Raw genomic sequence first — 23,305 nt, forward strand, 5'->3', positions numbered from 1 at the left:
CACAACTAAGACCCAGTGCAGCTGATTAAATAAATATTTAAAAGTAAGAGGTGGGGCGGTCCTAAGATGGTGGAGGAATAGAAAGAGGAGACCACTTTCTTCCCCACAAATTCATCAAAATATCATTTGAATGCTGAGCAACTTCCACAAAACAACTTCTGAACGCTGGAAGAGGACACCAGGCACCCAGAAAGGCAGCCCATTCTTTTCAAAAGGAGGTAGGACAAAATGTAACAGACAAAAAGAGAGACAGAAGAGTTAGGGAAGGAGAGCCATCCTGGGGAGGGAGTCGTGAAGGAGGAGAAGTTTCCAATTACCAGGAAACCCTCTTACCAGATCTGTGGGGAGTTTTGGAATTGCAGAGGGAAGCATAAGTGGGAGGGGAAAAAAATTCCATAGAATATGTGCCTTAACCACAACTCCCAGTGGAAAAATAGCCTAGACACTCACATCTGCCACAGCAAGCAGGAGAGGCGTGGGTTGCATGCTTAGGGTAAGGACTGGGCCTGAATGCCCTGAGGACAATCTGAGGGGGCTAAGGTGAGATAGCAACCCAAACTGTGGGATAGCCAGAGAGAGAGAGAGAATTTTCCTGTGAAAGCTCTAACCTAAGGCACAGTCTGGCCACTTCACAGAACAAAGGACTGAGTGAACACCAAAGGAGAGCTAGCTAGCTGTGGACTGTCCCCTCACCCTGCCGGAGGCAGAGAGGCAGGTGGGCAACAGCCAGAGATGGAAGACGAGGGGCAATCTCGGCCCCAGAGATGGCATCCTCCACCAAACTGTGAGCAGGCTCCTACTTCCTAACCACATCTTCCTGGGATCCTGGACGGTTGACATCTGCCAGGAGGATTGCAGCCTGAGATCAGCCCCCCAGAGGAGACATACAGCACACCTGAGACAGCGCTCTTTTGGCACACATGGGACACCGAGCAGCCGGGACCAGGCAGGTGATTAAGACACATGGCCCACCTGGGGCAGTGTGCTTGCCAAGCACCTGGTCACCTGAGCTGCTTGGACCTGGAAAGGGCACAAAACGCAGGTCCAGCTGAGTCTGTGCCTTTGTGGAGTACCTGAGAACCTGAACCTGAGCAGCTCAGACCAGGGAAGTGCATGAAATGCAGGGCCAACTTTGGACAGTTCCCCTGAAGAGCAACCTGGAGCCTGAGCAGTGTAGAATTAGAAAGCACAGGCCATCATGAGCTGGGGCAAGCCCCATGTGGTCCATACACCATGAGTACTCCCCACACATGCCAATGATATTTGTTTGCAGTGCTCCTCCCTCTCCACAACACAACTGAACAAGTGAGCCGAAATAAGTGACCACCTTCACTCCCTTGTGTCAGGGTGGAAATTAGACACTGAAAGGACTTGCAAACAGAGGAAGGTAAAATAAATAAAGAAGAGGAAGCCACTCTGGAAGTGACAGGTGCAGCAGATTAAAACCCTGTAGTTAGCATTGACTATGCATTGGAAGGGGCCTATAGACCTTGAGAAGAAGTATAAGCTGGAACAGGGAACTATCCGAAACTGAACTGACCCCACCCTGCCGGCAGCAGCTCCAGAGAAATTCCTAGATATATTTTTACAATTATCATTTTTTAATTATTTTATTTTTAAGTTCTTTATTACTCCTTTAATTTTCATTTTTAAAACCTACTATTACTTTGCAAAAAACCTATTTTTTAAAGCAAACCATATATATATATATATTATAATTTTTGTGATTTTTTTCTTTAATATTGTGTTTTTGAGAATCCAACCTCTACTCTAGATTTTTAATCTTTGCTTTTTGGTATTTGTTACCAATTTTGTACCTTTAAGAATCTAATCTTCAGTACCCATTTTTACTTAGGGGTGTGAATACTGGCTTGATTTCTTTCTCCCCTTTTGACTCTCCCTTTTCTCCCCCATGTCACCTCTATCTCCTCCCTCCCCCTTCTCTTCTCTACTTAACTCTGTGAAGTGTGTTCTCAGCTGTGGAGAACACTTAGGGAACTGATTACTGGCTAGATTGCTCTCTCCCCTTTTAACTGACCCTCTTCTCCTCCTGGTCACCTCTGTCTCCCTCCTCCCTCTTCTCTTCTCCATATAACTCTGTGAACCTCTCTGGGTGTCCCTCACTGTGGAGAATCTTTTCACCATTAAGCTAGATGTTTTATCATCATTACTGTATGGATGGAGAAGTCTTGAGGCTACTGTAAGAATAAGACTGAAAGCCAAGGGCAGGAGGCTTAAATACAAAACTTGAGAAAACCAGAGAACTCCTGACTCCATACCTGCACTGAAACCAAGCTCCACCCAAGAGCCAACAAGTTCCAGAGCAAGACACACCATGCTAATTCTCCAGCAATGCAGGAATATAGCCCTGAGCATTAAAATACAGGCTGCCCAAAGTCACACCAAACCCATAGACACCTCAAAACTCACTACTGGACACTTCACTGCACTCCAGAGAGAAGAGATCCAGCTCCATCCACCAGAACACTGACAAAAGCTTCCTTAACCAGGAAATCTTGACAAGCCACTAGTCCAACCCCACCCACAGGGAGGAACGTCCACAATAAAGAGGAACCAAAAACTTCCAGCATACAGAAAGGCCATCCCAAACACAGCAATCTAAACAAAATGAAAAGGCAGAGAAATATTCAGCAGGTAAAGGAACATGGTAAACGCCCACCAAACCAAACAAAAGAGGAGGAGATAGGGAGTCTACCTGAGAAAGAATTCAGAATAATGATAGGAAAGATGATGCAAAATCTTGAAAACAAAATGGAGTTAAAGATAAAGAGACTGAAGGCAAGGATTGAGAAGATGCAAGAAATGTTTAACAAGGACCTAGAAGAAATAAAAAAGTGTCAATCAATAATGAATAATGCAATAACTGAGATCAAAAGCACTCTGGAGGGAACCAACAGTAGAGTAACTGAGGCAGAAAATAGGATAAGTGAGGTGCAAGATAGAATGGTGGAAATATATGAAGCAGACAGGAAAAAAGAAAAATGAATGAAAAGAAATGAGGACAACCTCAGAGACTTTTGGGACAATGTTAAATACCCCAACATTCGAATCATAGAAGTCCCAGAAGAAGAAGACAAAAAGAAAGGCCATGAGAAAATACTTGAGGAGATAATAGTTGAAAACTTCCTTAAAATGGGGAAGGAAATAACCACCCAATTCCAAGAAACCCAGAGGATCCCAAACAGGATAAATCCAAAGAAAAACACCCCAAGGCACATATTAATCAAATTAATGAAGTTCAAACACAAAAAACAAATACTAAAAGCAGCAAGGGAAAGCAACAAGTAACACACAAGGGGATTCCCAAGAGGATAACAGCTGATCTTTCAATGGAAATTTTTCATGCCAGAAGGGAATGGCAGGACATAATTAAAGTCATGAAAGAGAAAAACATACAACCCAGATTACTATACCCAGCAAGGATCTCATTCAAATATGAAGGAGAAATCAAAAGCTTTACAGACAAGCAAAAGCTGAGAGAATTCAGCACTACCAAACCAGCTCTTGAGCAAATGCTAAAGGATCTTCTCTACACAGGAAACACAGAAAAGGTTTATAAACTTGAACTCAAAACACACAGTTACTGTAGAAGTGAACTTTTGAGAATAGAGGGCTACTACTCTAAACCCTATGACATTAGTGTTGGTCGTTCAGTCGTGTCCGACTCTTTGTGACTCCATGGACTGACCTCGTGGAGCCCGCCAAGCTCCTCTGTCCATGGGATTCTCCAGCTAAGAAGACTGGAGTGGGTTGCCATGCCTTTCTCCAACTATGATATTAGAGGGGGCTGCTACTATAGAAGGGGAACTATCACTGTACAGGGGAGAGTATGACAATAGAAGGGGAATATTACTGTAGAGGGGGAACCATGACAACAGAAGGGGACTATTACTATAGAGAGGGGACCTTAAGAATAGAGACAACCCCTGTCCATGGAGAGCAGTAAACACAAAAATAAAGGTCCAGGCGTGTGTTTGCCATGAAAGGAGTCCTGATGGCATGCAGACCATCAGGACACCCACCCATAACAGGAGAGAGGGGACACTCAGACCCTGACTGGAGGCATTCCCAGCTTCTTAGCTGCTCAGGTGGGTGCTTCATCCTGGGAGCCTGTCCAGTCACTTTTACTGCAGCAACACCACCAGATCGAGAGACCGCCTCTGGGGAGTGACGGGCATGTGACCTTGTGCCTGGGCTCCATCGCCTCTAGGATGGAAGCCCCCATACCTGGAGCCCACAGGCTCCACTGGGCCCCTCTCAGCCCCAAGAGGAGGGGGCTGGTGCACAGTGTGAGGAAGGGGGACCTTCTGGATGGGGTCGCCAGCTCCAGCCTCAGGGAGAACAGACTTGAGCTGCTGGGGTCTGTCTGTTGGTCCCTGTCTCCCAGCTCCCTTGCTCCTCCTCAAACCCCCACTTAACCTCCTGTCTCTCCCTCCCCCCTCTCCCTACTTCTGTCTGTCTCTCTTCATGTCTCTGTCCATTTCTTTCTGTGTCTCAGTTTCTCTGTCTCTAGAGCACTTCTCCCCTCTCCACCACCCCATCCTCCTTTCTCTTGGAGAGAAGGCCACAGGTACCAGTTTCTTAGAGCCACGCCTCCACGCCGCCAGCACCGGGTCTTCTGTATGTCCTGTTTTCATTATGCAACACTCCATTTCCTCCCCCAGATTGCCCAGGCTGGGCCTCCGATGGGCTGGCAGGTGAGCTTGCCCGGCTCCTTCCTGTGCCACCAAGGTGAACGCCAACTGGATGTTGGTGCTGAGTTCTCAGCTCTGGGACATGCCCTCGCACCACCTCTCCATCCCAGGTGAGGCCCCGCAGGCTTGGCTCAGCGGGGATGCGGCTGCGAGACGGGTCCAAGTGTGGGAAGCCTCAGAGCCAAACATGCACACATGCAGGCACACACAGGCACACTGAACACACACACGCATGCACACACACACACCAAACACACATGCACACATACTGCACACACACACATACACAAACCAGCACCTTCCCTTGTCTGTCCACTTTATCCCATTCAACCCGGAAGGTACATGAACCCCCAAGAGCCTACCTTCAGGACACATGCCGGCCTCCCTGGGGGGCGGGGTTGTGTCTTCTCAGCCACTCTGTCCTACTCCTGGGGACCCCTCACCTTTCCACCCACGTTTTTCATCAGAGCTTGTGCAGCACCTTCTGCACTTGAGCCTGGAGGGCCCAAAGTTTAAGGGGTCCACCCGCCCCCAAAACAACTCGATAAGTGATACCAGAACTATCTAATTAAAATGAGGAACCTCTGACTCCAGCCAGTTTGCTTGCAAAAAGTGCTGCAAAGCTCAGCTATGGGGAGGCATCTGGATTTGGGGATGGCCAGTGGTGACCAGGCAGGCGGGCACTTCCAGGGTGACACTGCTGTGCTCAGACCATCTGAGGGGTGGCCACCAGACACCGTGGCCTGGGAGGGGAGAGTCCCTGCCAGACAGCACCCTGCTCACCTCCTCAAGGTGCAGACGCACCCCACTCTCCACTGGCACTCCTCTGGCCGTGCAGACACTGGGCCCTGCCCTGGCTCTGTGACCCTGGGCACTGCCCGCTGGGAGCGCACATGGACAGTTGGACAAACAGGAAGTGTTGTTTTCTATGGAAGGCAGCTTTAGACTCTTTCTCACCCTCTCCACAGCTGTGGGGTTCTATGCCGGCCACCCCACCCTGCCTGGGAGGAGGGGCCCCCACACGGCTCTGCCCTTGAGAGTGTGGAGCAGACAGGGAACCGTGGACCCAGTCTCTCGGCCCTTCCGGGTGCTTCCCGTGGGGAAAGCTGTGGCGGCCCCACAAGGAGGAGGCTTCCGAGTCTTCAGGACCACAGAGGGGCCCCTGGCCGCTCTCCTTCCTGTACCCCTTACAGAATAACTCATGATGCCTCTCCCCCAAGCCCGGGCACCACTCATCTGCTTCTGTCTTTGTAAATTTGCCTGTTCTGGACATCTCTTATAAATGGACACGTAAAATGTGTCCTTCTGTGTCTGCTTCCCTCATTGACCATCGTGTGTTCAAGGTCCATCCACGATGTAGCCTGTGTCAGAACTTCATTCCTTTTCATGGTGACTCATACACCACTGTGTGCATGGACCACATGCTGCTAACCCACCCATCCATCCATCCATCCACACACACACCCACCCATCCACTCACCTATCTGTCCATCCACCCACTCACCTATCCATCCACTCATCCATCCAACCAACCCACATCCATCCATAAATCCACCCATCCATCATCCATCCATCCATCCATCCACCGACCAATCCATCATCCACCCATCCACTGATTGATCCATCCACCCACTCACCATCCATTCATCCATCCATCCACTTATCTATCCACCCATCCATCTACTCTTCCATAACATCATCAAATCAAATTATATTATGAACTTGTAAATCCTCCTTCCCATCCCTTGACCCTGAGAATAAATAAGAAAAGAAAAAAAGAGAATGAAATAAAGCTAGTCCAAACCTATGTTAGAGACAGAAGGGAAGATTTCTGGATTGTCCCCAGGTGACTGCTAAAGTGTGAACCTCTCCACACTGTCTCTGAAACAGATCACACAGATTTAAAAGGGAAAAGAATAAGTGAAACCACACATCAGTGACCACAACATTGGCGTCATAAAGAGCCTGAAAATACTATGAATAACTTCAAAGTACTTGTAACTAGAGAGGGTCTGTCTGTGCTCAGTTGTCTGACTCTTTGCAGCCCCATGGACTGTACCCGCCAGGCCCCTCTGTCCATGGGATTCTCCAGGCAAGAATAATGAGTAGGTTCTCATTCCCTTCCCAGGGGATCTTCCCAACCCAGGGATCACCCCTGCATCTTTTACACCTCCTGCTTTGGCAAGCGGGCTCTTTGCCATGAGCACCACCTGGGAAACAACAAACCATAAAATCAAAAGCCATCTGAAGCCTTTCCTGTCCCAAAATGGGATTCCTTAAATAAATTGACTTTCACTTTCTCACTTCTGCAGAGACCCCATTTCGAGACAAGATTCAGTCCCCAGGACTCAGTGGATATGACTTTCGGGACTCCGCCATACCCCGCGGTGCTTTAGCTGTGCATCCTTAGTGCAGCTTGGGGGCACAGAGGACAGGCTCAGGGGGTGACGTGTGCCCCGCCTGGTTTGCCTGCAGGGAGCCACAGCACTATGACCTACTGCCTGAACAAGAAGTCACCCATCTCTCACAAGGAGTCGAGGCTGCTGCAGACTCTGGGCAAAGTGCTGCCATGTGTCACCCTGCCCGTGGTGCTCAAGAGGTCCACCACCCAGGTGAGGGTCTGCGGGCACGCCCGGGCCCTGGACCCAGCTCCAGCCGCTAGTGTCACCCACAGGGGGCGGTGTCCTTATCCCTCTTGGGGAAACGGGATTGAGAACAAACCTGCTGTAAAGCAGAATTGCTGTTTAGTCGCTCAGTCATGTCTGACTCATTGCGACCCCATGGACTGTGGTCAGCCAGGCTCCTCTGTCCATGGGATTGTGCAGGCAAGAATACTGGAGTGGGTTGCCATGCCCTCCTCCAGGAGATCTTCCCCACCCAGAGAGCCTCCCAGAAAGGTAGGAAAGGACACAGCTTTACTGTGGAACCAGCCTGAAGCTAGAACGGGGACCCATGGACTAACAGCATCACCGTCTGGGAGGGGAAGGAGGAGGCTGGGTCCCACCTTTTGTGCAGCTGAGCTGACACTAGAGCTCCTTCCTGGTCCCAGATAAGCAACAGCTGAGTTCCCATGTCCTCTGAGGTGGGTTTACATTTGTACCCCAGCACCCCCTCCAGGGAGACTTTCTTGGTGGTGCAGACGGGAAAGAATCAGCCTGCAATGCATGGGACCCGGGTTTGATCCCTGGATCGGGAAGATCCCATGGAGGAGAAAATGGCACCCAACTGTAGTATTCTCACATGGGAAGTCCCAGGGACAGAGGAGCCTGGAAGGCTAGAGTCCATGGGGTCACAGAGAGTCGAGACGACTGAAGTGACTGAGAACACACGCACGCACTCACACCCCTCCCCTGTAGTGCTTCTCCAGGGTGGATCGGGGGTTTTATGGGGTGCAGAGAAGCCAGGGTGGGACGCAGTCATTGTGGAGGATGGAGAGGAGTCAATGGTGGGGGCCCTGTCTGTGGGGAGGGGGCACCCAATTGACAGTGGTCCTGTCACTGGCACACACATTACCCAGGGGGTGGATGCAGGATGGGGTAGAAAACCCATCTGGGCTCAGGTGCCCTCAGGAGCAGGGGCCCACCTGGGCGGGACAGATGGCCCCTGCCTTCCTGTACCCGCACTTGAGGGGCACTCATATTCCCGGTTTTTCTGCTCCTGGGCTGGTCCTCCCAAGAGGACAAGAGGCTGTCAAGCACAGCTCTTACCTGTGTGATTGCTTCCTCCTGGGAGGTCCCTGGTTGCTGGAATCCTCCTCAGGGGATCTGATTGGCAGAGAGCCAGGGCTGGAATGGGAACAACTACATTCTTGCTTGCATCAGGTGCCTAAGCCTGGCCTTAAGAGCTCACACCCAGAGGAGGGAGTGAGCAGCAGGGGGTCCACCAGAGCCCGGGAGTCCTGCAGGACTGGGGTCCCTCTGCTCGGAGGGTCCCTTGGTGCTGGGTCCCTCTCTTCTGTGTCCCTCCAAGGCAGGGTCCCCTCCATACTGGGGGACCTCGGTGCCATGGTCTCAAGTGGTATGGCTCCCAAAGAGACCTGGGTGTGTGCAGGGTGGGGGGCACAGATGGCGGTCTTTCAGGGGGTGTTTAAGATCAGCGGCTGCAGTAGCACTTCATTTAATCCTTGTAGAGGTGGATAGCAAGTGCCTGACAATAGCTGACAATGTTCATATGAGTCTTTGTTTTTTATTTTAACTTGGATTGGTGGGGGTGTGACACCCTTTCCCATTTTTTATCGTTATATCTTTTTCTTTTTCCATTGTGACTCTGTGTAGAAAACACAGTACCATTTTCTGCTACTAGTTTATGTTAATATTAGTTTTTGCTTTTTCTTTTATTTTGGATAGAGAGAATCTATTATTTTCTTCCCCATTTTTTTATCCTCATGTTTTTTTCTTTTTCCATTATGATTCCTTGTAGAGAACACAGTACATTTTCTGCTACAAATTTATATTAGGGCTTCCCTGGTGGCTAGTTGGTAAAGAATCTGCTTGCAATGAGGGTGATATGGGTTCGATCCTGGGTTGGGAAGATCTGGAGAAGGGAAAGGCAACACACTCCAGTTATCTTGCCTGGATAATTCCATGGACAGAGGGGTCTGGTGGGCTACAGTCCACCAGATCAAAATGAGTTGGAAACAACTGAGCAACTTTCACTTTTCAATGTACGTTAAAGTTATTTTTTGCTTTTTCCTGTCTTATTTGTGTGGTGGACAGATGTTTTGTCCTTTCGTTCTCTTCCCTTGATTCCTTCTTGCCTTTCCTAGTGCTGTTTGTGGGGGTGGGCACAGACCTCTGTGGGTCTAGTGTGTCCTCATGTCCAAGGGTCCAGCTTGGGTGTCATGGAGCCTTAGCATTGAACCCACAGGGAGCTTCCACCCAGGGACTGCCTGAAGGAGCGTGAGGCTGGACTCTGCAGGAACACCCCCCCAAGACCACAATCTCGACCTGGGCTCTGTGCTCCACATGACCAGTGACCCTGGGGACCCTGTTCCCAGAAGCAGTGCCTCAACCCCAGCAGCACCAACATGGTTGATTTCACAGTGGCCGACGTGGCCCTCAGTTGGGCATCCTCAGTGCTTGCCCAGCCCCTGAGTGGGGGGCTGCCCTCTGTGCCCAGCACAGATGACCGACCTCTGTGTGCAGGTGCTGAGCATCGTGAAGCACCTGGATGCTGGCGTGAGGACCTGCAGATGGCGCACATGGAAGAGGGCACCGAGAGGAACCTGCACTCTGGCCACATGGTGTACATGACGGCCCTCACGGAGGTGGGGGTGGGGGCAGGGGTACGGACAGGGGGTCCGCCAGCCAGGGACACCACGTCTGGTCCAGGCAGGAGGGGGAGGGCCTCTGAGGGGATGGGCACACGTCCACTCAGGTGGACATGTGGTCACTCCAGGCAGGAGAGGCTGACCTCTAAGGGACAACACAGGTTCACTCCCATTAGAAGACACTGACTTCTAAGGGGACAACACAGGTCCACTCAGATGGACACACATCCACTCAGATGGACACACAGTCACTCCAGGCAGGAGAGGCTGACCTCTAAGGGGACAACACAGGTCCACTCCCATTAGAGGACACTGACCTCTAATGGGACGGACACACGTCCACTCCAGGCATGAGAGGGCTGACCTCTGGCGTCAGTCACTCAGAATTCCTGACCAACGTGCGTTTCTGAACTCACACCTGCACCCCTGGCCTCTGGGGTGTCTCCTAGAGTTTGGCTATACCAGGTCCCTGACACGTCTTTTCCTGTGTCTAGTTTTGGGGTGTCCAGTCCATTCTCTCGGCTGCTGGCCAAGTCACTTAAAGTCTCACACTGGCCTCGGCCCCCAGTGCCCCCACCACAGAACCTAATGACCCTTGGGGTCTGGAGGTTCTGTCCTGGGCCTCAGTGTGCATGTACCCTGCTGGCCTTGTACGCTCCCTGGAGTACAGACTTCACACAATATTATAAGCACTGCTCTCTGCTGCTGTGCATGCACACACACATGCATATCTGTGCACACACAGACCCTGAACACATGCACACCTGTGTGTGCACCTGTACCTACTGGAGTGTGTACACACACACACACACACACACACCAGAGCAATGCCACGGCTCCCCACTGCCACTCAAGAGAGGCTGGGTCCCTTGGGAGCAGGCGCCATGCTTTATGTCTTTGTGTGTCAGGACACCCCAACCTGTCTGTAGAGTGGCTGTGCTGGGGGAATTCCCCACCCATGACCCTCTGTTTCTCACTACAAGGCCCTTCACCCCACCCCCACCCAGGACATGCTCACAGAGATCTCAGAGTGGCTGGAGAACCACCCCCAGGAGGTGGTTATCCTGGCATGCAGGAACTTCAAGGGCGTGATGGAGGACCTGCACGAGTACCTGATGGGCTGCATCAAGAACATCTTTGGGGACATGCTGTGTCCCATGGGGTGTGAGCAGGGGCCACAGGCTCCCCATGCTCTTGGCAGTGGGGGTGGTGGGAGCACTAGGCTCACTGTAATCAGACTATCCACTCACTGCGTGAGGCTGATTCAGGCACCAGGTGATGCTGCACATGGAACCCCAGTAATCCACCCACCACTGTCTCCACTCAAACACCCCAATGACCAGCCCATCACTGGTCACAGGCACCCCCAATAATCCACCCTGCCTGGTCTCTATTCAGACACCCCCAAAATCCATCAATCATGCCTCACGATGCCCCAGTAATCCACCTGCCATTTTCTATCAAAAACCCCAATAATCTATCCACCTCTGTTTCCACTCAGGCACCCCAATAATCGACCCATCACTGCTCAAGACACCCAAATAATCTACCCACCACTGTCTCCACTCAAACACCCCCAAAATCTACCAATCACTGCTCAAGACACCCCAATAACCCACCCATCACCATCTCCACTCAGACACCCTAGTAATCGACCCACTAGTGTCTCTCCTCAGACATGCCAATAACCCACCCATGACTGTCTCTTCTCACAGAGAACCGAAAAACCAGCCCATCACTGCTCATAGACACCCTAATATCCACACATCGCTGTAGCTTCTCGGACACCCCCGATTACTGACACATTGTGTCACATGGCACCCCAATAACCCCTGTGCACATGTCTCACGGGCACCCAGATGATTCTCCCCCTAGGAGGTGCTGACTCTGCACCAGCTGTAGTCCCAGGGCCAGCAGGTCATCCTGTCGTACAAGGACGAGGCATCCATGAGTCCACATGCAGAACTGTGGCCCAGTATCCCCTACTGGTGGGGGAACCAGGTGAAGCCCAGAGACCTCGTCCACCACCTGGAGCTCATGAAGAGCTGCAGCCACCCAGGGGAGTGCTGCCTTCAAACCGGGACACCTGGTCGCACACATGTCCTAGCGCATGGGGCTGGCTTTGGGTTCAAGTGGAGAAATGGAACAGGATGTATTAGGGGACGTTATTCTGTTCAGCACATGGGGACCAGGGCGTGGACATCCTTGGGGACGTTACTGTGTCCACCACAGGGGGTCAGAATGTAGACAGGATGTGGACATCCATGTGGACATTATTGTGTCCACCACACGGGGCCAGGACATGGACATCTTTGGGGTCACTGTCCAGCCCGCCTGCCCTCTGTAACAGGAGAAATTCACGAATCAACACCTCTGTGAGCCCCTGCTGTCTGAACTTTGGTCTCTGTTGGATATCTGAATCTCTGACCTCTGCGGAGGCCAGAGTCTGGGTGAGTGATGGCACAGCTTGGTGACTGCATGGGTGGGTGACCCCATGGGTTAGGGGTCGCATGGGTGGGTGACTACGTGGGTGGGTGACCCCATGGGTTACTGGTCACATGGGCGGGAGACCGTGTTGGTTGGAGACCGCATGGGTGGGTGACTGTGTGGGTGGGTGACCAGTTTGAGTTGCTGAGTGCAGGGTGGGTTACCATGTGAGTTGCTGACCCGGGGAGTGGGTGACCCCATGGGTGGGTGATGGTGTGAGTCGGTCATCATGTGGACAGGTGAGCACATGCCCTCACAGGTTAGTAACCCCATGGGTGGGTGCCCACGGGGGTTGGTGGCCAGTGGAGGGATCACTGCATGGGGTAGTGACCCCGTGGGTGGGGGACCATGTGAGTCGGTGACCACACGGTTTGGTTGGCCACATGACTCCGTGGGTTAGTGGCCGCATGCTCGGGCAGCTGACCCCACAGCCTGCACCATGAACAGCAGCCCCTCTCTTGTCCCAGGCAGGCTGTGGGTGGCCAGCATCAACCTCACAGAGAACCTGGAGTTTGTCCGCGTCCACCCGGCCTGGTCCCTGGAGAAGCTGACCCAGTGGGGGCTCCCCTACCTTTGTGCATGGGTGTGGGGCCAGTGCCTGGGGTCGGCCACCGGCCGTACCAACACCGTCGCAGGCAACTTCATCTGGGCCCAGAGGTTTGTTGGTGACGTCATAGGGTTGAACTTGAAGCTGCTTCGGGGCTGACGGACGGCGCGTGTGTGGAGCTGGGCATCACGGAGGCTGCGTCTCAGTCACGTCCTGCGACGTTACCGGCCTGAACCAGAAGCCGCCTCGGGGCTGAGGCACGGCGCACTGAGGAGCTGGGTGTTGCGGAGGCCGCTCCTCGTTCGCATCCTGTGACGTCACTGGGCTGAACCGGAAGCTGCTTCGGGGCTGAGGGATGACGCATAGGTGGAGCTGGGTATCACGGAGGCTGCGTCTCAGACACGTACTGTGATGTCACCAGCCTGAACCGGAAGCCGCCTCGGGGCTGCCGGTGGGCACGTTGAGGAGCTGAGCATTGCGGAGGCTATTCTCAGCCCTCTCTTATGGGGCTTGTCATCCGTCCGCGCGTCCACTGAATGTGGGTGACTGCCGAGGTGGGGCCAGGTGGCAGGGTCCATGGTCTCCTCGGCCCTCCGTGTGTCTCTCGGTGACCGCAGGGTGTGAGGTGATGATTAAAGGTGAGTGCATGATTTGTACAATCACATCCTCAGGGAGACACACCTGGTTCTCGGGTCTGTGGCTTCCCCATGGGAGAGGCTGGGGTGCCCCCTCTCCCCAGGCACTGAGACTAGCAGACGGTGACCCCCAGCTGGGGAGGGGAGGAGGCACTATGACATAGTGTCCATAGGCGGGGACTGAGCGCATAGCGATCCCACTGAGAAATCCCTTTTATTAGATAAGGGGCTTCCCTGGTGGCTCACTTAAGAAGGCCTTCTTATCTCTCCTTGCTAGTCTTTGGGACTCTGCCTTCAGGTGGCTATATCTTTGTGTGTCTCCTTTGCCTTTCTCTTCTCTTCTCATCTATTTGTGAGGCCTCCTCAGACACCCACTTTGCCTTTTTGCATTTCTTTTTCTCGTGGATGGTTTTGATCACCACCTCCTGTACAATGTTAGGAACCTCCATCCATAGGTCTTCTGGTACTCTGTGTGCCAGATCTAACCCTTGAATCTATTTGTCACTTCCAGTGTATACTCACAAGGGATTTGAAAAAAGCAAAGAAACAGAGGAAAACAATACAGTGAGAAAGACTAGAGATCTCTTCAAGAAAATGAGAAATGCCAGGGGAACACTTCATGCAAAGACAGGCACAATAAAAGACAGAAACGTTATGGGCCTAACTAAAGCAGAAGAGATTAAGAAGAGGTAGCAAGAATACACAGAAGAACTGTTAAAAAATTCTTAATAACCTGGATAACCACGATGGTGTGATCACTCACCTAGAGCCAGATATCCTGTAGTGCAGACACATGGGCCTTAGGAAGCAGCAGTAGGAGCAAAGCTAGTGGAGGTGATTAAATTGTAGCTGAACGCTTTCAAATCCCAAACGGTGGTACTGTTAAAGTGCTGCACTCAATACGCCAGCCAGTCTGGAAAACTTGGCAGTGGCCACAGGACTGGAAAAGGTCAGTTTTCATTTCAATCGCAAAGAAGGACAATGCCAGGCAATGTTCAAACTACTGCACAACTGCACTCATTTCACATGCTAGGAAGGTAATGCTCAAAATCCTTCAAGCTAGGCTTCAACAGTATATGACCCGAGAACTTCACAGTCCACACATTCAAACAGTTGATTCTAAATGCACAGTGATGCCACAAAGATGGTCAAGGCAAAGACACACAATGTGATTTTATTTATGTCTAAATCAGTGAAACGAAATATTCACTGCAAGGTACAAACTTTTTTATTATGAAAAATCTTATATCTGAATATGAAATATCCTGCTGAAATTGAAAAATATGTTTTAATGTGAAATTCTTTAATTGTCAATTATTTTGAGACTATGGGAAAAAAGAAAATAAAGTTACGTTCATTGGGGCTGCTTCAGTTCAGTTCAGTCGCTTAGTCGTGTCCAACTCTTTTCACTGGGGGCTGCTTAAACTTTCACAGATTTTTTTTCTTAAAAATTCCCTTACAGTTTTACAGTCTTAATTAGACATAAAACAATCAGTAGATTTTGTACTATGTTTATTTTCTGAACATTTTCATTTCCTCTAATTTATGAATGTAACTAGAATGTTTTTCTATTAAGTGAGTATTAAAAATTACTCCTCTCTCCTGTGTGGAACACACTGTTTACACTACTGTTGGGAGACATTTTATTGCCTAAAACCTTTCATAATTCAGCTCTACGATCTAGGTTTTTTTGTTTGTTTGTTTTCCTTTGTTTAGGCTGAGAATTTTCTCATCTATTTTTAGTATCTTCAGAGTCTCTGTTAGGCATACGTCTGCTGTTGTTGCCTTGCACAGTCGTGTCCCAACTCTTTGCCACCCCATGGACTGTAAGCCCACCAGTCTCTTCTGTTCACGGGGATTCTCCAGGCAAGAATACTGGAGTGGGTTGCCATGCTGTCCTTCAGGGGATCTTCCTGACCCAGAGATGGAATTCGCACCTGCTACGGCTCCTGCATTGCAGGTGGATTTTTTACCACTGAGTGAAAATAGATCATGCATACATGAAACCCACTTTAATTATGAAGACTCATAATTGGCGAAAAGCAAAGATGGAGAAGCCCAAACAAGCATTTATCTTTTACCAATTAATAATAAGAAAAAAACCCTTCATTTCAATTTGTCTTCCTTTATTTTTTCAATTAACTTTTCATTGAAGGATGATTGCTTTCCAGAATTTTGGTGTTTTCTGTCAAACTTCAACATAACAGTCTTTCTTAACTCATAGTTTCTCTTCAATATCATCTTATCCTGTGTCAATAACTTCTTTTAACATTTCTTACAGACAAGGTATCTGCTGAGAATGAATTCCCCAATTTTTTGTTGATATGAGAATATCTCCTTCTTCTTTGCTTTTGAAGGATAATATTCCTGGACATGGAAGTTAATTTCAGTAGGTTTTTTTTTTAAAAAAGCATTTTATTTATTGACATGTTGTACCTGTACCATGGATTTACTAGTTAAGCTGTATAATTCATTGATTTGTAACTTATTCATAGGTTGAATAACCATAACCACAGCCTCATTCTAGAATATTTTCATCACTTCAATGGGAAACACTCTCCAGTTGGCAGACACTTTCCATTTGCCCCTTCATCTGGGCCCTTTCATTCACTCCTCTGTTTTCGGTCTTTAGAGCATTACCTAATCTGGGACATATGCATTCACATGAACAGTATAATGCAATACACAGCCTTTTGTTCCTAGCTTCTTTTAATTAACATAATCATTTCAGAGCGCTAGCATGTAATAGCTTGTATAAGAACTCCATTCATTTGATGGCCAAATAATTTTGCATTGCATGTTTTATTTATTTGATCACCAGTTGATGGACATTTGAGTTATTTCAACTTTTTAAACTTTTTTTAGTTTATTTCTTTTTAAACTTTATTTTTAATTTAATAATTAAAAGATTTTAAATTTAATGGCTTTTTCTGCATCTATTTAGGTTATCATATGATTTTTAGTTTTCCTCTGGTTAATATGGTCTATCACATTGATTGATTTGCAAATATTGAAGAATCCTTGCATCCCTGGAATAAACCCAACTTGATCGTGGTTTTTGATGTGTTGTGGAATTCTGTTTGCTAAAATTTTGCTGAGGATTTTTTTTTCATCCATGTTCATCAATGATATTGGTTTGTAGTTTTCTTATTTGGTCTTGTCTTTGTCTGGTTTTCATATCAGGGTGATGGTAGCCTTGCAGAATGAGTTTGGAAGTGTTCCTTCCTCTGCAGTTTTTTGAAAGAGTTTTAGAAGGATAGGCATTTGCTCATCTCTGAATGTTTGATAGAATTCACCTGTGAAGCCACCTGGTCCTGGGCTTTTGGCTTTGGGGAATTTTTCGATCACAGCTTCGATTTGGAGCTTGTAATTGGGTGGTTCACAATTTCTATTTCTTCCTGGTTCAGTCTTGGAAGATTGAGTTTTTCTAAACATCTGTCCATTTCTTCCAGGTTATCCATTTTATTGCCATAGAGTTGTTCATAATAGTCTCTTATAATCCTTCGTATTTCTGCATTTTCTGTTGTAACCTCTCCTTTTTCATTCCTAAGTTTGTTGATTTGATTCATCTCTCTATTGTTCTTGATGAGTCTGGCTAAAGGTTTATCAATTTTATCTTCTCAAAGAACCAGCTTTTAGTTTATTAATCTTTGCTATTGTTTCTTTCATTTATTTTTCATTTATTTCTGTTCAGATCTTTATGATTTCTTTCCACATACTAATTTTGGCTATTTTTTTATTGTTCTTCTTTATCGGTTGTTTTAAGAGTCAATTGAGGTTGTCTATTCGATGCTTTTCTTATTTCTTGAGTTAGGGTCGTATTGCTACAAACTTCCCTCTTAGAACTGCCTTTCCTGCATCCCATAGGTTTTGAGTTGTCGTGTTTTCATTGTCATTTTTTCCTAGAAAGTTTTCGATTTCCATTTTTATTTCTTCAGTAACCTGTTGGTTATTTAGAAACATGTTGTTTAATCTCCACATGTTTGTGTGTCTTACAGTTTTTTTTTTCTTCTACTTGATATCTAGTCTCATAGTGTTGTGGTCAGAGAAGATGCTTGATACAAGTTCAATTTTGTTAATTTTACTGAGGTTTGATTTGGGACCCAAGATGTGGTCTATCCTGGAGAATGTTCCATGTGCACTTGAGAAGAAGGTGTATTCTTCTCCATTTGGATGGCATGTCCTCAAGATACCAATGAGATTCATCTCATCTCATGTGTCATTTAAGAGATGTGTTTCTGTATTAATTTTCTGTTTTGATGACCTGTCCATTGGTGTGAGTGGGGTGTTAAAGTCAACTATGATTGTTTTACTGTCACTTTCTCTTTTAATGTCTGTTAGTGTTTGTCTTATGTATTGAGGTGCTCGTGTGTTGGGGGCATAGATGTTTACAACTGCTATGTCTTCATCTTGTATTGATCCCTTCATCACTATGTAGTGTCCTTTAACTATTGTAATCTTTAGTTTAAGGTATGATAAGAGGATTGCTATTCCATCTTTATTTTGATTCCCATTTGCATGGCATATATTTTTCCATCTGGTCACTTTCAGTCTATATGTGTCTTTAGGTCTGAAGTGGGTTTCTTGTAGACGGCATGTACATGGGTCTTTTTCTTTTAAATTAATGTATTTATTTTAATTGGAGGCTACTTACTTTGCAGCATTGTGGTGGGTTTTGCCCACCACATATATTGAGTTGAATCAGCCATGGGTGTACATGTCTTCCCCATCCTGAAACCCCGACCACTTCTCTCCCCATCCCATCCCTCAGGGTTTTCCCAGTGCACCAGCTTTGTGTGCCCTATGTCATGCATCAAAGTTGGATGGGTGATCTATTTCACATATCGTAATATGCATGTTTCAGTGCTAGTCTCTCAAGTCATCTCACCCTGGCCTTCTCCCACAGAGTCCAAAAGTCTGTTTCTATGTGTCCGTTTTGCTGTCTCGCATATATGGTCGTTACCATCTTTCCCATATATATGCATTAATATACTCTATTGGTGTTTTTCTTTCTGACTTACTTCACTCTGTAAAATAGGCTCCAGTTTCATCTACCTCATTAGAACTAATTCAAATGCATTCTTTTTAATTGCTGAGTAATATTTTATTGTGTATATTTACCTAGCTTTCTTATCCATTTGTCTGCCAAAGGACATCTAGGTTGCTTCCATGTCCTGGCTATTGAAAACTGTGCTTCGATTAACAATGAGGTACACATGTCTGTTTCAATTCTAGTTTCCTCAGTGTTTATGTCGTATGGCAATTCTATTTCCAGTTTTTTTAGGAGTCTCTATACTGTTCTCTGGAGTGGCTGCACTAGTTTGCATTCAATCAAAGAACTAGTCAGTTCTTTGCATCAGGTGGCCAAAGCATTGGATTTTCAGCTTCAGCATCAATCCTTCCAATGTATATTCAGGACTGATTTCTCTTAGGATTGACTGGTTTGATTTCCTTGCAGATCAAGGGACTCTGCAGAGTATATATGTGTATGAATCAATATTTGTTGTGCTTATGCTGCCCTCTCATGGAGAAATAGAAGAATGCTAATGAATGTAACATAAAATCCTGATGTATTCTCTCATATGTATATGTGTGTATGAATAAATATTTACGGTGTTTATGCTGCCCTTTCGTGAAGAATGCTTATGAATGTAATTTAAAAATCCAGATGTGTTCTCTCATATGTATATGTCAGTTCATATGTATATGTTAGTTGCTCAGTCGTGTCTATCTCTTTGTGACCCCATGGACTGCAGCACACCAGGCTTCGCTGTCCATCACCCACTCCCGGAGCTTACTCAAACTCATGTCCATCGAGCCCATGATGGCATCCAACCACCTCATCATCTGTCATCCCCTTCTCCTCCCGTGTTCAATCTTTCCCAGCATCAGGGACTTTTCCAATGAGTCAGTTCTTCACATCAGGTGGCGAAAGTGTGTGGGTATGAATAAATATTTACTGTACTTTAGCTGCCCTCTCATTGAAAAATAGAAGGATGCTTATGAATTTACTTCATAAAATCTGAATGTATAGAACAGTCTTTTGGAATCTGTGGGAGAGGGAGAGGATGGGATGATTTGGGAGAATGGCATTGAAACACGTATAATACCATACTGGAGTCACCAGTCCAGGTTTGATGCACGATACTGGATGCTTGGGGCTGGTGCACTGGGATGACCCATAGGGATGGTTTGGGGAGGAAGGAGGGAGGAGGGTTCAGGATGGGGAACACATGTATACCTGTGGCGGATTCATTTTGATATATGGCAAAACCAATACAATATTGTAAAGTTAAACAATAAAATAAAATTTTAAAAAATCTGAATGTATTCTCTCATATGTATCAGTTCAGTTCAGTTGCTCAGTCGTATCCGACTCTTTGCGACCCCATAGACTGCAGCACGCCAAGCCTCCCTGTCCATCACCAACTCCCAGAGTTCACTGAGACTCACGTCCATCCACTCACATCAGTGATACCATCCAGCCATCTCATCCTCTGTTGTCCCCTTCTCCTCTTGCCCCCAATCCCTCCCAGCATCAGAGTCTTTTCCAATGAGTCATCTCTTGACATGAGGTGGCCAAAGTACTGGAGTTTCAGTTTTAGAAGTATTCCTTCCAAAGAAATCCCAGGGCTGATCTCCTTCAGAATGGACTGGTTGGATCTCCTTGCAGTCCAAGGGACTCTAGAGTCTTCTCCAACACCACAGTTCAAAGGCATCAATTCTTCGGCACTCATCCTTCTTCACAGTCCAACTCTCACATCCATACATGACCACAGGAAAAACCATAGCCTTGACTAGACGGATCTTAGTTAGCAAAGTAATGTCTCTGCTTTTGAATATGCTATCTAGGTTGGTCATAACTTTCCTTCCAAGAAGTAAGCGTCTTTTAATTTCATGGCTACAGTCACCATCTGCAGTGATTTTGGAGCCCCCAAAAATAAAGTCTGACACTGTTTCCACTGTTTCCTCATCTATTTCCCATGAAGTGATGGGCCTGGATGCCATGATCTTCATTTTCTGAATGTTGAGCTTTAAGCCAACTTTTTCACACTCCACTTTCACTTTCATCAAGAGGCTTTTGAGTTCCTCTTCACTTTCTGCCATAAGGGTGGTGTCATATCTGATGTTATTGATATTTCTCCCGGCAATCTTGATTCCAGCTTGTGCTTCTTCCAGCCCAGCGTTTCTCATGATGTACTCTGCATATAAGTTAAATAAGCAGGGTGACAATATACAGCCTTGACATACTCCTTTTCCTATTTGGAACCAGTCTGTTGTTCCATGTCCAGTTCTAACTGTTGCTTCCTGACCTGCATACAGATTTCTGAAGAGGCAGGTCAGGTGGTCTGGTATTCCCATCTCTTGAAGAATTTCCCACAGTTTATTGTGATCCACACAGTCAAAGGCTTTGGCATAGTCAATAAAGCAGAAATAGATGTTTTTCTGGAACTCTCTTGCTTTTTCCATGATCCAGCAGATGTTGGCAATTTGATCTCTGGTTCCTCTGCCTTTTCTAAAACCAGCTTGAACATCAGGAAGTTCACAGTTCACATATTGCTGAAGTCTGGCTTGGAGAATTTTGAGCATTACTTTACTAGCGTGTGAGATGAGTGCAATTGTGTGGTAGTTTGAGCATTCTTTGGCATTGCCTTTCTTTGGGATTGGAATGAAAACTGACCTTTTCCAGTCCTGTGGCCACTGCTGAGTTTTCCAAATTTGCTGGCATATTGAGTGCAGCACTTTCATGGCATCATCTTTCAGGATTTGAAATAGCTCATATGTATATGTGGGTATAAATAAACTATTTACTGTGCATATGACGACCTCTTGAGGAGAAACAGAAATATGCTAATGAATGTAATTTATAAAATCCAAATGTATTCACTCATATGTATATGTGTGTATGCTGCTGCTGCTGCTGTGTCACTTCAGTCGTGTCTGACTCCATGTGACTCCATAGACGGCAGCCCACCAGGCTGCCCCGTCCCTGGGATTCTCCAGGTAAGAACACTGGAGCGGGTTGCCATTTCCTTCTCCAATGCATGAAAGTGAAGTCGCTCAGCCATGTCCGACTCTTCGCGATCCCATGGACTGCAGCCTACCCGGCTCCTCGGTCCATGGGATTTTCCAGGCAAGCGTACTGGAATGAGTTGCCATTGCCGTCTCTGTGTATGAATAAATATTTATTGTGCTTATGCTGCCATCTCGTGGAGAAATAGAAGAATGATTGTGAATGTATTTATAAAATCCAGATGTATTCTTTACATGTTGAAAATGATACTGTATAACTTTGTTAAAAATTAATATATGCTCATAACAGAAAATATAAAGTTGGTAGAAAAGTACAAAGAAAGAACAAAATCACCCATGATCTCATTTAACATTGGCTCAGAATTCTGAGTTCCTGGGACAGGGAGATAAAAAGATGAGGGTGTGCTAGTTCTTTTATTATAAAATCATCTTTTCTGCTATTAGAATGTTAACATAGAACTTGGTTTTGATACGTGATTCTTGCTTTGTTTATTATCTTTAAGTCTCTGCTTTTACAAAGACCTAGTAATTTGACTCCCTGTTTAGAGACTGTTGTCAAGGTTGTTTTGTTTTTCCCATTTTTGCTATAATTAAAAAAAATGTTGCATGTCATGGCTATGGTAAATAGTGATGCAGTGAACATTGGGGTGCATGCATCTTTTTGAATTAAGGTTTTCTCCAGGAAAATGCCCAGGAGTAGGCCATATGGTCATCGTAATTTTTGTTTTTTAAGGAGCTGCCATAGAGTTCACCATATCGGTGGTACCAATTTACATGCCCTCTCACAATGCAAGAGGGTTCCCTGTTCTCAACGCTCTCTCCAAATTATTGTTTGTAGAGTTTTTGGTGAGGGCTATTTGGACTGGTGTGAAGTAATACCCCATTGTAGTTTTGATTTGCATTTCTCTGGTAACTAGTGATGTTGAGCATCTTTTCAAGTGTTTGTTGGCCATCTGTATGTCTTCTTTGGAAAAATGTCTATTTAGATCTGCCCATTTATTGAGTGTTTTTTTTTTTAATCCTGGGCTACACGTGCTGTTTGTATATTTTGGAGAGTAATGCCATGATAACTAATGAGAACTATCTGTATAGCACAGGTAACTGTCCTCAGTGCTATGTGGTGACCTAAATGGGAAGGAAACTGAAAAAGGACGATGCATACACATATATACAAATACACACATACATGCAACTGGTTTACTTTGCTGTACAGCAGTAAGTAACACAACACTGTAAAGCAACTACATGTGTACATACCTTAGGCTCCATTTACAGAAAGTTCTAGATGAGGCAAAGCTAATGTTTACTGATAGAACTGAGAACAGGGGTTGCATCAGGGAAGCGCAGTGTTGGGAAGGGGCCCACGTGAATTTCTAGGATGGGGAAAAAATATTGCAGTGAACATCATATATATAATCTTCGTGAAATTACATAAATACTTCTGCAATGTAACTTCCAAACAAGGTCTTGCTAATTGGCTCCATGAGTTTATAAATTTACTAGATACTGTCAAATTTGCCCTTCAGAAAGCCGCATCACTCTATGCTTTCACAACAATGCTTGAACACTCATTTTTCAACCTTTAATCCTCAATTTGGAGGAAACATTTGGTATCATT

At 46.7% G+C, this 23,305-nt stretch overlaps 1 pseudogene; it reads left to right on the forward strand.

Annotated features, from left to right (window-relative positions):
- Window positions 1–4,706: 4,706 nt before the first annotated feature.
- On the forward strand, window positions 4,707–13,777 carry LOC783370 (PI-PLC X domain-containing protein 1-like; annotated as a pseudogene).
- Window positions 13,778–23,305: the final 9,528 nt, after the last annotated feature.

This window comes from Bos taurus, chromosome X, assembly GCF_002263795.3.
Source record: "Bos taurus isolate L1 Dominette 01449 registration number 42190680 breed Hereford chromosome X, ARS-UCD2.0, whole genome shotgun sequence".
Classification (NCBI taxonomy): Eukaryota; Metazoa; Chordata; class Mammalia; order Artiodactyla; family Bovidae; genus Bos; species Bos taurus.